Below are 14,007 nucleotides of genomic sequence, written 5' to 3' on the forward strand. Positions count from 1 at the left end.
CACTAAGCGAGATCGCTACCGAAATCGCTGCTGAGTCACAAGTTTTGTGACACAACAGCGATCTCACCAGCGATCTTGCTGTGTGTGACACGTATCAGTGACCGGCCCCCCCGCTGGGTATCGCTGATCGTGCTCTAATGTCCTGGACATTTTTTTGATCGTTGGTCTCCCGCTGGCCAGCATGCATCGCTGCGTGTGACAGGCGGGAGACCATCGATCAGCGAGCTCCCAGCGCTCTAAACAGACGTTGGGAGCTGGTATCCAAAGTAAACAGCGGGTAACTAAGCACGCACGTCGCTTAGCTACCCGCTGTGTACCCTGGATACCAGCGTGCTCGCACTGGGAGCTGGTATCCAAGGTAAACAGTGGGTTTCTAAGCGCCACGCGAGCTTAGTTACCCGCTGTTTACCTTGGATACCAGCTCAGAGCGCGAGCACGCTGGTATCCAGGATACACAGCGGGTAACTAAGCGATGCGCGCGCTTGTTACCCGTGTCGTCGCTGGTCCTGATTGCTGGTGAGATCTGCCTGTTTGACAGCTCACCAGTGATCATGTAGCGACACACCAGCGATCCTGAGCAAGTCATATCGTTGTTGGGATCGCTGGTGTGTCGCTTAGGGTGACGGGGGCTTAAGAGTAACATAGTGGTAGCACAGTGGGAAGAGCAATATTGATGCAGTGGCCAAAAACTAAAGGCCAGAGAGGTAGCATGGCCTAATACCTATGCATATGTTACTGATGACACAGACCATACTTGATAATATTGATACATAAATTAATATAATATATAAGGGGGAAGCTTGAGGTAAAACTCGCATTGGGTGCATTTTCTTTGATAAAGTGTACATCATGCCACTGTACGTTAGTATCGTTATATGAAATTTATGCGATATCACTTTCTCCCTGTTTATCTGCATGTATCTTAAAAGGGACATAGCTTATACAGCACTGGTTATTTTGTCTTGTACCTTTTAAGTGTCAATGCTCAATACTGTGTTTACATATAGATAGGATATATTTTATATTATATATATATATTTATTATCTGAAATGTATAGAAATCTGATTTTGAAATCTATATAGCATCTCTCATCCTTTAGGCCTCTCAGACTGCTCTTCTTATATGATGCAAGGTTCTGCAGACATCTTAGGAATAGGAGACCAATTGTGTCTGTAAAATGCCACTACTACTTTTGCTCTACTCCTGCTAGTACTTTTCCAAGTCCAAATCATCTGACACTAAAGAAAATGATTTAAACAATAGATTTAGTCAATTAGATCATGTAAGTGACACTGTGACATTGTATTAATAATAATGGCCTAGTAAATCATAAGTCAAAAAGTATTTGATAGTGATGAAAATGGACATACAATTCATATTGTATAAGTGCAGAAACAGTTTATACACAAAGAGGGGTGTTGATCTTGTTAGAGCAAGATATGGCAATGAAGAAGAGGTCACCAAAAATGTGCCATCCCTTAGCCCGAATCGTGTGATGAGTCATTTTCCAAGATCAAAAATAGCATTCATTTGTGTCTACCCAATAACACTGACCTGCGAGGGGAACTCCACAGTGTCAGATTTACTGCACTGGAACTTTCGAATAGTAAAGCCGTCAACCAAACCAAACAATTGATTATATAAATAATTATTTTTGGCCTTCTATGAACAAATAGATCAGCATAAGATAATCTGCTCAAGCCTTCTATTTGGTCAATGGTCACAGTGGCAATGCATGCTGGGTGATGAGGAAAGAAAGTTCCGGCACCTATGGTGCTCATGAAAAGGAACAGCTTTTTCTTTAAAAAAAAAAAAAAAAAAGAATGACAAGTTACAAACCATGAGAATCAGAATATTTCATGGCCAAATCATGTTCATTAATTCATTTTAAGTTGGTTGTAGGGGTCTAGAGCAGCGATTATCATGCTTTTATTCCAGTTTTAGGTAAAATGATATATGTTTTTTGTATTAATGGTGAATTACATGATTTTAATAATATTCTCAGGTATCCTGTAAGATGGGCCCGTTACCAGTTAATGAAGATGATCATCTATATATTGCACTAAGTACCGCTTATATTCGTGATGCAATGAAGTCTGCGTCCTTGAAGATCTGCACTATGATGTGTGTGCAGAATACCGCTATAAAATCACAATATATACAGGGTCCATACTGTGCTATTCCATGTACTATGGCTACATGTAAGGAAGATAAGACATCACCTAGCTGCTGCTTTACTAAATCATTTATAGGAAGGGATCTACCTGTTGCAGATATCCATGTATGAGGATGAGGCAGATGCTGTATTAGCCATCTATACATTTCAGTAGAATAATAATAGTCAGGAGCTTAGTGATTGGTGCGGACCAATACCCTAAATATGCTCCCAGCATTACATTCCCACTTCCTTCATGACAGCAAACAGGCGAACCCACCTTGCAGAGGCTAAACAGTGACATAATCATTCAAGACGCATTCAAAATAATCTAGTAAATGAATTATTCTTACTAATAACCAGCTATTCCAGATTTATCAGAACGGGTACCTTTACGTGCAATCATAAAAACAAAAGAGCCATCTAAGCTTGCCATCAGATCCCACTCAAGATGCAGGACACTATGCAGATCTTAAGAGCAGAGCAGCGGAAAATCTCCAAAAATGTGCGCTTGTAAACATGAGCTGTCAGTTCACGTATATCGTTGTGACTGTGCGTTGTATCATGCGGCCAGTAAGTGTTCATACGTATGGCGGTGCCATATAAGTGGATTCTGTGCAATAAACCTGACATTGAAGAGGTCAAGGATCACACTGGAACAATTCACATTTTTTTTTTTTTTTTTTTTTTTTTTTTATTAGAAACATAGCACAAAACAGAATTTCCAGCTTGGAAAAACTGGGTCAGAAAAAAATCCAAAATAATATTTACATTTTCTGCCGATGCAGCGGATATAATTCCGTGAATCACTGTGTGGACTAAACATCAGGTTCCTTTAATTGCCGTAACTCTGGCTTTTCCTTTCTGGTGGGTATTAATACTTAAGCTGAAGGTTTATGGGGCATCATGTATGTTTGAAGGATAGGTACAGCGCATCCCAAAAAATGATGGCGTAGAATTTATTAAATATTATTGTATGAAAATTATCCGAGACATCAATAATTAATTACCGCCTGCCTATTTAACCTGTATTGGCTCAGCATTGCTTAGATTGTCTTCTCGAGCCCCTTGGCGAGCAGCAATACAACAGAGAACAATAGATGGAGATGGTATGGACTTACCTAGGCTGACACTTATGGTCTACATGATCACAGATCTCCTTGTGTACGCTGCATCCACTTCTGCTATACATCCTCTTGTCAACCTAAGACGAAGCCCAGTAAGTCCAATAAGTCACACATATTCCTATGCTTTCCCAAACTTCCCCATGGTTGCAGAAAAGGAACTGTAATAAATAAACACCATAGGTATTAATGACGGCACTTTCTTCTTATATCTTCTCTACAGCGATGAAAGGAACCAATAACCTCTTTTCCATTTGGAGATTATATACAGCAGCAACATCATGGTCTCTTTGATTCAATAGAAACCTGGAGATCAAAGCATCTTCCACTGGAAAAACAGGGGAGAGTTTAGCATACCCCTACTAGAACTCATTGTTCTATCGCACAATGCCATAAAACGGTCTCCTTTGTCATTATTTCCCAAATAGATGAGAAAATGCTTCCTGGAAAGGGCTACCTTTGGATGCAGGATGTGGATGCTATTGTATGACGCTTCTATGTGTGTGTGTTTGAAGGAGCAGAAGCAGCAGCCAGTGCAATGCATGCACCTCCTTCTATCCTCTCCCTCCCACCCCATCTTTCCCTCCGTCAGCCTCTGCCTAACACCTTGCACACATACACATGCCACTAATGCGGATGCACACTCAGGATCCGTTCACAATCTCTGCTTTGGTGTGTGCGTTACCACAAAAACGGCCAAAAATTAGCAAACCGTCTGTCTCCGTCTCCTGGTTCTTCCAACTTCACCATTGTCAGTACCTGTATGATATATGTCAAATTAAACATGTAGCAGAGCTAAGAATCTCAGCGCAGCAGAGCATAGTTGGTCATTCAGTAGAACTAATTCAAAGTGATCACAAGATCTAGAAACTTAACTAATGAAAATTGTGACTTTTCTCAAACACGTCGCTACATAGCTGCATTTATTTTTATTATTACTATTGTTGTTACAATTATTGTTATTATTAAATATTATTATTACTACAATAATATTTCTTTTTTTTCAGTATTGTTTTAAAAACAGAGCACAAATAGCAACCAGAGGTTGTCAGCTGTCACCACCACATATCATGAGAATATTACAATATTATCCTGGGGTGCAATGCACTGTCATCACCCAAGAAGAGGTTAAGTCATCCACTTCACCCAGTAAGCTTTTAGAACCGTAGGTTTCTATGGCAATGGCAGCTGATGATGCATTTAAAGTAATTAAGAATATTGCGGGCAGTCTGTAGAAAGCTTCCAGAACTTTGTAGTATATTACAGGACATTAAGAGGTTAATCTGGATTTTCATTCATCCTAATCGCAACAAGCGCCCAACATTAAACCGTCTTTCTTATATTTTTTTTGATTGTCGTAAGATTCTATACATCAAAAATGTCCAAATCCCTGGGGGGGGGGTGAGGATAAACATGTCTTCTTATCCATTGCTGGGGATCATGTGCTGTCAGTGTGTGCTGCTTAACATTGGGAGAGCAATCACTGCTTTTTATTGTAAATATAGTGTTGTTTTTATGCATATGCAAAGATATTATATTCATTTACAGTATATTAACATTACTTTTTTGACAGATTTGTATACCCTGGGTTGTATATATTTTTATTACCCCAGTTCTCTATTATTTTCCTTTGAGATAAGATTTTCTGGAATCGTTTGGGCAACTCCTCAACCTTAATAAATACACATATTGCATATTTTCATAGAGCAATCATCAGGATCATGAAAACAGAGATGGATTAGCTGCCATGGTTCACAATAATGGGGCAATCTGAGTTACAAATGTCTGATTTTTTACTTTTCCCCTTGGCTGTACATAACTCAACAGGAGAGGGAAGCAGCTTTGAAAAAAAAGACAAAACAAACATAATTTTGTGATACTCTGTCGGTATACAGCACAGATGCCAATAGTAGTCAGAAATTGACAATAAATTCTCACCCAATATGTATGATATATAACAGCAAGTAAGATAAAATATAACTTTTAATACGTAACTTAAAAAATCAATCCTAAGGTGTCACCAATTAGTGATTAAAATAAGATGCCCATACATTGGGTGATCCTCAAGGGATAATTAAATACACCCATAAAGCATCAGATAGGAATATAGAATGCAGTTAGTGTAACATCCAAACAGCAATCTATATATATTGGATACAGCATAAAAAATAGCAGCAAAATGCCATAGCCAAATGCACTCATATGTTTATATACTGGCTAGACCAAAAAAAGGGGGGAAGAGGTTCATAGCCACAAATAGATGAGAATAATAAAAGGAACAATCTCACCAATATTTTGCAGACGGTCAGGAGTCTCCAGGGATACTCATCATACGTATGGATAAGCAGCAGTGGGAGTACAATACCCTGTCACAACCCTCATAAGCTGCATTACCTGATCCCCAGACTCCTGCCCTGACAAGGGCAGTCCACAACTAGCCCTAAATTGCACAAGCCCTACACTTTCCCTTCAAGGAGCGTCCCAACGCGTTTCATCCAAGTAATTCTTCAGGGGACTAACTTGTTCAAAAGTGCCACAGTGCTAAAGCTAAGAGACATACATCCTCCTGCTCTCAATGCTATCTGCTGTCTGCAGTGAGCAGAGGAAAAAGGGCTTATTTATATTATCAGGGTGATCCACACAGCCCCATCATAATTAATTCAGTGAGTCACACATGTATACTCACTCTCACTTTACATATCAATTGTCCTCCATTATGTGATTCTTCCCCTAGGTGCGCGCCACAGTTCGCATTAACTCCGCCCCTCATGACATCACCGAGCACAGAGCACTGACTGGTCAAAGACGCCACACTTCCGGTAAAGCCAAAAATGGCGGATGCCCCACTTCCGGTGACGTCTAAAAGCATAGTAGACGCCCTTGGGAATGCCCCACTTCCGGTGAAGCCAAGATGGCGGATGCCCCACTTCCGGTGACATCTATACACACAAAAAGCCACCTTTGGAAGCACCCCATTTCTCAGGTGGATCTACAATATGCCCCACTCTCACAAAGGCACATAGAGCGGCGCCGTCACATTATCGGTGAACTGAACCGCATCAAGCCACACTTCCAGGGAAGCACATATAATAGTGCCGCCCCACTTCAAATAAGTGGAAGCGCATCAAGCCACACCTCCTAAAAAGAGGTGCCACCCACAGCAACGCTGGCAAAGGGGAAATAGCATGCCAATAACACAAAACAACCACGGTCCACCGGAGCAGAAATAAATTTAAATAGCATCCAGAAACAGTGCTAATTCAGTGATAATCAAGAACAACAATTGATCACATATGAAAGGCATGCAGCAACACCACCTAAAGGGAAATCAATTCAAGGGGTCCTTAGGGGAACACAGTATACCTCACCAATATGGTGAAATAAATAAAGGGAGCGGGGAGAAAGACGAAAGCCCTCCTCACAGATATCAAGGAGGGAAATAATGTTGGACAATGTAAAGTATTGAGTAAGGGTCTTTCATTTGTCCCTAATACGGATTTTGATCTTTTCCGTATAGTGAAGGATCTTAATCTGTTTTTACGCAAAGTTAGGTGGAAGAAGTTCTACCAGAAACAAGATTCTCGTGTAAGTCTAGAGTTGGGCATTCCGGAAGACATGTTACCTGATGTCAGGTTGCTCAACTCTCTTTCAGAAATTGATCCTAACACTCTGGGTCAAGGTCCCTTCACTGAGTTGAGAAATAGAAGTACGAAAATGCCGCCATTGACTGGTGATCTGTCCGCGATTGATGTTTTTTCTAATCTAGTCACTGATGATCTAATTAAGTTTTCACAAGATCGGCTCTACTGCCACTACAATTGCTCTAAGGAGGAAATGGATGCGATTGCGCATCTGGAACAGGACGACAGCATTGTGATTAAACCCTCGGATAAGGGTGGCAATGTTGTCGTCCTGGGAGTCGATCATTACCAGCAGATATGTGATGCTATCCTCTCTGATGGTGACACATATGAGGTGCTGACATGCAATCCCATGAATGTATATCGAGAAGAGTTGCAATAGATCCTATTAGAGGCTATGAGTAAAAAGCTCATTAATAAAACTGAATTTGAATTTATGCTCCCGAAACATCCAATCACTGCCACTTTTTATTGTTTACCTAAGGTTCATAAGGGACTTAGTCCCCTCAAAGGTAGACCAATTGTCTCAGGAGTGGGGAGTCTTTGTCAAAATGTAGGAATTTATCTAGATCAGATTTTGTCTCCCTTTGTTTCCTCATTACAATCTTTCGTTAAAGATACACCGGATTTCCTCCGTCGATTGGATGGGCTTAATGTTGATCCCAAGGCTCATCTTGCTAGTATTGACGTTGAGGCATTGTATTCATCCATTCCGCATGTACATGGTTTGGAAGCAGTGTCATATTTTTTGAACATGAGAGGGTGCCAATATCGAGAACATAATCTCTTTGTCTTGCAGCTCCTCCGGTTCTGCCTTACCAGGAATTTTTTTGTCTTTAACCACAAGGTCTACCACCAGCTGAGGGGGAACGCTATGGGGTGTCCCTGTGCACCGGCTTATGCTAATCTCCTCCTCGGCTGGTGGGAGGAGACCTTGGTTTTTGGTGGTGACGAGAATGAGGGGTCGTCTATGTGCCGTGTCCCTGAGCTATGGACGCGGTACATAGACGACATATTCATTGTATGGAGGGGCTCTGTTGAGGAATTTAAGGAATTTGTTGTCGCTCTCAATCATAATGCTATAGGCCTGTTTTTCACTTCAGTTATCGAGACATCGAGACTGCCCTTCCTTGACATTCTGATTGAAAAGGATGAGAAAGGGGAAATAGTGACTTCGACATATAGGAAACCGACATCAACAAATTCTTTATTACATTGGGATAGCCATCATCTCCAACATTTGAAAAAAGCCATCCCTAAGGGACAATATCTCAGGGTTCGGAGGAATTTCTCCGATACGTTGAGTTTTGAATCCCAAGCGAGGGATTTGAGGGATAGATTTTTAAACAGGGGCTACCCCAAATATGTGTTGAAGCAGGCCTATCAAGGAGCTAAGGACAGCACAGACGATCTGAATTGAGGGGCGGAGTTAATGCGAACTGTGGCGTGCACCTAGGGGAAGAATCACATAATGGAGGACAATTGATATGTAAAGTGAGAGTGAGTATACATGTGTGACTCACTGAATTAATTATGATGGGGCTGTGTGGATCACCCTGATAATATAAATAAGCCCTTTTTCCTCCGCTCACTGCAGACAGCAGATAGCATTGAGAGCAGGAGGATGTATGTCTCTTAGCTTTAGCACTGTGTCACTTTTGAACAAGTTAGTCCCCTGAAGAATTACTTGGATGAAACGCGTTGGGACGCTCCTTGAAGGGAAAGTGTAGGGCTTGTGCAATTTAGGGCTAGTTGTGGACTGCCCTTGTCAGGGCAGGAGTCTGGGGATCAGGTAATGCAGCTTATGAGGGTTGTGACAGGATATTGTACTCCCACTGCTGCTTATCCATACGTATGATGAGTATCCCTGGAGACTCCTGACCGTCTGCAAAATATTGGTGAGATTGTTCCTTTTATTATTCTCATCTATTTGTGGCTATGAACCTCTTCCCCCCTTTTTTTGGTCTAGCCAGTATATAAACATATGAGTGCATTTGGCTATGGCATTTTGCTGCTATTTTTTATGCTGTATCCAATATATATAGATTGCTGTTTGGATGTTACACTAACTGCATTCTATATTCCTATCTGATGCTTTATGGGTGTATTTAATTATCCCTTGAGGATCACCCAATGTATGGGCATCTTATTTTAATCACTAATTGGTGACACCTTAGGATTGATTTTTTAAGTTACGTATTAAAAGTTATATTTTATCTTACTTGCTGTGATACTCTGTCGGGAAATGTTTATCTTACATGTGTCACCTCACCACCCTGAGGCTTTAATGTTCAAGGTTTTTCTGGCATTGTGTATTGAATATGTGTCTGGAAAAATTGAAGTACTTAACAAAATATGGAAAAAGTTTGAAAGTTCACATCTGTACCATACCCTTCGTTGTTAAAGGGAACCTGACATCTGATACATGCTGTCCAACCCGTGGCTGTATGATCTCAGCCAGGTATACTTTAGTCTGAGATATTGTGTTGTTTCAGAGAAAAACATACTTTTATAAGTTGCCGGAGACTGTGCCGCGCGGCAGACTATTTGGACAGGAGGGAAGTCTTGAAATTATTTGTTCAAAATTGCAAAAGTTGATTGAAGAATCATAAAAATAAAAATTGTTAAATTTCACATATTAGCCAATACACTTTATTTTTATTTCATAAATTTAATACATGTGAATGTAAGAAACTTTGCAATATATCTTATCTGAGAAATCTGCTTCTTTCTCTGCCAAGACTGAAATTTCATTTTCAAAATTCTCAATTCCTGGGTAAAAATTTGTATTTAGTGAAGACAGATTTTTACAATAAAAAGATAGAAGATGACAATTGATGCTGATAAAATTTTTGATGATGGGAGCGGAGAGGAGCTAGAAGCAGAGCTCATCCTCCCTCTTTGCGTCTACATAGTACCTTATCAGTAGTAACTATCACTTCCTATCTCAGTAAGGTAACAATTTGTAATCACTGAATACAGATTTTCCCATCAATTGAGAATTTTGAAAACAAATTATCAGTCCTGATGGAGAAAGACGCAGAGCAGATATCTCTTATAAGGCCGGGATCACACTACTGTGTTTGATGCGAGAAACTCACACGAGTCTCTCGCATCAACACCCAGCGCTGCTGCCGGCAATCGGGACCGAAGCTGCGGCTGCATGTATTTCTATGCAGCCACAGCTCTGGTCCTGAGTGACGGCGGCAGCGCTGGGTGGTGATGCAAGAGACTCATGCGAGTTTCTCGCATCACACATGGTAGCGTGATCCCGGCCTAAGACAGATTACAAACTTTCTTATTTTCATGTGTCCTATGAGATAAAAATTAAAATGACAGTTACTTTTTAACTAAGGCTGGGGTCAAATTAACGGACTGCCATAACGCAGACGGACTGCGTTACACCGCGGCATAGCCCTGTGTAATACAGTCTGTTAATACTGCCATTAACCCCCATTATCAGGCGCATCGCGACACATGCCGCAAAGCGGCATGCGCTCGCGATGTGCCGTCATACAGTGATAGAGCCTCGGACCCGGGCTGCAGCGTCTGAGGCTCCATCACCGCTAGCGCAGATGAATCATCTGCGCTAGCGGGTATAGCATAACTCGATCGTGTTATGCTATACCTTTAACGCAGCCCGTCAGCGCTATGTGTTGAACGGGCTGGGTTAACTCAATCTGAACCTGGCCTAAGCTGTAATGCTTTCTTGTTCACATTTTACATTTATCTAGCGTTAGGCAAGTTTTTCTCCATGGAAAACCCACTGGACAGCCAGAAACTAATTCCGTCTCCTTGAATCTTGTGAACCAGAGCTGACAAATTCTCTTTACACCTACAAAATGTATATAAAACACAGAGACCATTGCGGGCCCCTAATTTCCCAGGAGGAGACACAGGACCAGAATGAGTGAAGATGATTAGAACTGTATCTCTCCACTACCAGTGCCGCACTCGCCTCTAAACCCCTTGGGGTGAACGTCCCTCCTGTTGTTTACATATAAAGCTTTACATCTTTCAACGCGCATCTGTTATGTAAAAATAAATGCTAGACTGCACAGCACCATTAACCTCACTATGTTTGTAATATGTCATTCATTCTGTACAACAATTCCCATAGTAAATTAGTTTGGTAAAACATTCACACCTATTTGCACAGCAGAGATTTATTAATTAAAGAAACATTTTTACATCTTACAGCTTGTTTACTAACACAAATTAATACGTTTTTACTAATAAATAGAAGCAAAAGATGCCAAACAGTAAAAAATAAAAATCTGCAACCAAATAACCCCTTCATCCAGTTTCTTTTTAAAAATTTGTAAGAGAAGTGCTTAGATGAATAGACTGAAATTAATGAGGTGTATCTAATATACTGTATGCATAGTGAACTTTGGAAAATCTTGCCAAAAATGTCCATAATTCTGTAAACAAGAATGTGCTTTGTTTACCATTAACACATTTTCACTATTTTGTGTCTCTTTGGCTTCTTTTTAATTTTAGGATGACATATTCTATTTTATCATGTTTGACAATTCACATATAAGGCAGAGTCGTATGCATGGACTTATAAGGGGAATCAAAGGCAAGGGCTGACATCTATTAATATAAGTGTAATATCTAAGTGCAGATATATGCTGTAGCCGTCAACAAACAAACCTAGAATAAAGACATAATATGCAGACACACTGCAGGAAGAGAACAAAGAGCAACACATGTAAATAACATGGGGTACTTAGCTAACACCCTTTTGATCAAAAAGGTATACAAGCTATACGACCGTCACCAGAAGACAAGTCTGTGCCTATAATGGAGCATGGGACATTTACTCAATACATTTGGATGAGAGAACAGGTGCAATATTTCTTTTGTAAGAGTTAAAAATAGTATTCAATTCTACTCAATATGATTTATTTCAGACAGAGGAATAATCAGTACTTAGCTTTTTTTCTTGATAACTAGATGTTAAAGCAGTGGTGTCCCTCCAGTGGCAACCCCCGTGAGCCAGGGTGCCCAGTGCCAGCACCTATAGTCCTCTTCTGCCCATCATCATCAGCTGACGCTTCCTCACCCATCATTCTTCGTTTGTGTCTGACGTCTCAGCGTGGCTGGCACGATGACGTCATTACAGCGCTCTCATTGTGCTGAGATGTGTGACTCTTCACACCACACATTCAGGAGACCAGGGCATCGAGTGGAATGAGGAGAGGTGAGTATTGTATTTGTTTTTTTTAATCAGTGACTAGTGGCCATAAATGGTGAACGAATTTGATCAGTTCAGGGCTTATTCGGCAAGCTACAGCGCTTACCGAATAAGCTACAGAGGGAACCCAGCTACCTGGAGCGTGCCGGCTGATCAGCTATTCGGCGCAGCAGCTGCATGTGTCGCGGCTGTGTGACAGTCACGACACATGTATGGAGAGCCTATGTGTTGGGCTCTAACATAGCAGTGTGTTATTGGTTATCTCCAGAGATGATTGGATCTTTTGAAACTCGAGTTTACCAACTTTGCCAAATTTTCTCAAAAAATTAGATTTGTGTCAAATAAAGTTGTGCCAATTAAATGTGGGTTAAACACGTAGAAAAGGATAAGCAGAGGAGCTATAGAACATTGTCATCATTTATCCATTATATAACAGCACTATTAACAATGGAACTGAACTCTTAGATACCCTCAGGTCTATTACTTTTCATCATATGAGACTGAGACCTACAGGTATTTTTCTGTAGTGCTCTTGGCCCTTGTTGACAGTGCCTACAGGTTTATAATTGTACTGGGTGGGCCATTTATATGGATATACCTAAATAACATGGGAATGGTTAGTGATATCAACTTCCTGTTTGTGGCACATTAGTATATGGGAGGGGAGAAACTTTTCAAGATGGGTGATGATCATGTTGGCCATTTTGAAGTTGGCAATTTTGGATCCAACTTTATTTTTTCCAATGGGAAGAGGGTCATGTGACACATGAAACTTATTGAGAATTTCACAAGAAAAACAAATAACGGTGGACTCGTACAGTCCAAACAGGTGAAAAAGGCAGAGCGCTCCCGAGCCTCATGGGTCAAAAGGATCTGCCAATATCCCCGGCTCAGATCCATGATGGTCAGGTACTTAGCACCGGCCAACTGATCGAGCAGGTCATCGATGCATGGCATAGGGAATGCATAGGTGACAGTGACAGCGTTGAGCCCCCGGTAGCCCATGCAGAACCAGGTTGTTCGGTTCTTTTTGGGAATGAGGACTACAGGCGACACCCACGCGCTGTTGCATGCCTAGATCACCCCCAGCTTAAGCATCTCATTAATCTTCTGGTGCATCTGCTGCTGCACCTCAAGAGAGACCCGATATGCTGACTGTCAGATCGGGGGGTGATCACATGTCCACCTGACTGACAGCCAACTTGGTCCTTCCGGGAAGGCTGCTGAACAGCTCCCAGAAGGGGCAAAGAGTATCCACCAGCTGGGACCATTGGTCATCAGAGAGCTGGTGGCCAACCTCTACGTCCTCAATGGATCCACCTGCCCTAGCTTGAGTGAGCAGATCCAGGAGCATTTCGGCCTCTCCTTCCTCAGGAAGATTGCACACAGGGAGGGTGCAGGCCTCCCGCTCATGATGGTCCTTCATCATGTTCACATGGAAGGCCTTCCTCCTTCCACAGGCTTGGCCTAGGGTGACCAGGTATGTGACATCATTGAGCCACTGGTGCATGAGGTATGGGCCCTCCCAGACTGCCTGAAGCTTGTCCTGTGGTACGGGGACCAGTACACACACTTCCTGACCCACCTGGTAGGTCCATTCACAAGCATTCTGGTCGTACCAGTGCTTCTGGTCAGCCTGAGCCTGGGTCATATTGTCCTGCACTAGCCACTACAAGGCCGTAATTTTGTCCCAGAAGCACACAACGTACTCAACAACCAACACTTCAGGAGTGGCCAAGTTTCCTTCCCATGCCTCTTTCACCAGAGCAAGGGGCCCTTTTACATGCCACCCATACAGGAGCTCAAAGGGGCGAACCCCGTTGAGGCCTGTGGAGCCTCCTGGTAGGCAAATAGTAGGTGAGGGAGGTACCGCTTCCAGTTGC

At 41.8% G+C, this 14,007-nt stretch overlaps 1 protein-coding gene across 2 annotated transcripts in view; it reads right to left on the minus strand.

The window, feature by feature from the left end:
• The window catches only part of LOC141073625 (short transient receptor potential channel 5-like), a 624,006-nt gene extending 620,165 nt beyond the window's left edge, over positions 1–3,841 (minus strand). The window contains exons 1-2 of one of the 2 annotated variants that reach the window (XM_073560934.1): positions 3,738–3,840; positions 3,278–3,441 (exon numbers count right to left, since the gene is read on the minus strand). The gene's annotated coding sequence lies outside the window, so the exon portion shown is untranslated. Of the gene's footprint in view, positions 1–3,277 lie in introns of both variants that reach the window. The other variant, XM_073560935.1, reaches the window with a different exon arrangement.
• Positions 3,842–14,007: the final 10,166 nt, after the last annotated feature.

The sequence above is a fragment of the Dendrobates tinctorius genome, unplaced genomic scaffold (assembly GCF_039654945.1).
Source record: "Dendrobates tinctorius isolate UK_male_01 unplaced genomic scaffold, ASM3965494v1 ptg000309l, whole genome shotgun sequence".
Classification (NCBI taxonomy): Eukaryota; Metazoa; Chordata; class Amphibia; order Anura; family Dendrobatidae; genus Dendrobates; species Dendrobates tinctorius.